Here is a 1,303-nt window from a genome sequence, read left to right as displayed (position 1 = left end):
CAATTCCCTCCTGTGCAGGTGCGCATAAGCCGCCGCAGATTCCTAACTAATGTTGGGTTCGGCGCTTAGATCTCTACATCACTTTCTTGGATGAGTGGGTAAGCAGATGTCTCCTTAGATTGCTACCCTGAGAAAAAGTTTTGTGACACACGGTGCACTCAAATGGCTTCTCTCCAGTGTGGGTACGCAGATGCACCCGGAGATCGGAACTTGCTGCAAACTTTTTGTGACACACAGTGCACTCAAATGGCTTCTCTCCTGTGTGGGTGCGAAGATGTATCCTTAGTTTGGAAGACTCAGAAAAGATTTTGTGGCACACAGTGCACTAATGTGGCCTCTCCCCTGTGTGGTTACGTAGATGCAGCCGGAGTTCGAAACTTGTTGCAAACTTTTTGTGGCACACGGTGCACTCAAATGGCTTCTCTCCAGTGTGGGTACGAAGATGTTGCCTTAGATTGCTAGCTTGAGTACACGTTTTGTGGCACACGGTGCACTCAAATGGCTTCTCCCCTGTGTGGGTACGAAGATGTTGCCTTAGATTGCCACCTAGAGAAAACGTTTTGTGGCACACGGTGCATTCAAATGGCTTCTCCCCTGTGTGGGTACGCAGATGCACCCGGAGATCGTAACTTTTTGCAAACTTTTTGTGGCACACGGTGCACTCAAATGGCTTCTCTCCAGTGTGGGTACGCAGATGCACCCGGAGATCGGAACTTGCTGCAAACTTTTTGTGGCACACGGTGCACTCAAATGGCTTCTCTCCTGTGTGGGTACGCAGATGTATCCTTAGTTTGGAAGACTCAGAAAACATTTTGTGGCACACAGTGCACTCATGTGGCCTCTCCCCTGTGTGGTTACGTAGATGCAGCCGGAGTTCGAAACTTGTTGCAAACTTTTTGTGGCACACGGTGCATTCAAATGGCTTCTCTCCAGTGTGGGTAAGCAGATGTCTCCTTAGTTTGTCAGCGTAAGAAAAAGTTTTGTGACACACGATGCATTCAAATGGCTTATCTGCAGTGTGGGTATGCAGATGTCTCCTTAGATTGCTACCCTGAGAAAAAGTTTTGTGACACACGGTGCACTCGAATGGCTTCTCTCCTGTGTGGGTAAGCAGATGTCTCCTTAGATCGTAACTTTTTGCAAACTTTTTGTGGCACACGGTGCACTCAAATAGCTTTTCTTTTGTATGGGACCGGAGATGATGCTCATGGTCATCTGCGCCGGAAAACGTTTTGTTGCATATGGAGAACTGCTGTGGAGACTTCATTTTGTTCATCTTGTAGTGGAAGGGAAGCTGTAGTAT

At 47.9% G+C, this 1,303-nt stretch overlaps 1 pseudogene; it reads right to left on the bottom strand.

Moving 5' to 3' along the window:
• Window positions 1-6: 6 nt before the first annotated feature.
• On the bottom strand, window positions 7-1,291 carry LOC127752146 (zinc finger protein 14-like; annotated as a pseudogene).
• Window positions 1,292-1,303: the final 12 nt, after the last annotated feature.

This window comes from Frankliniella occidentalis, unplaced genomic scaffold, assembly GCF_000697945.3.
Source record: "Frankliniella occidentalis isolate FOCC.00 unplaced genomic scaffold, Focc_3.1 Scaffold4494, whole genome shotgun sequence".
NCBI classification, from domain to species: domain Eukaryota; kingdom Metazoa; phylum Arthropoda; class Insecta; order Thysanoptera; family Thripidae; genus Frankliniella; species Frankliniella occidentalis.
The sequence above is the reverse complement of the archived record's forward strand: the minus strand, read 5'-3'. Positions and strand labels throughout refer to the sequence as shown.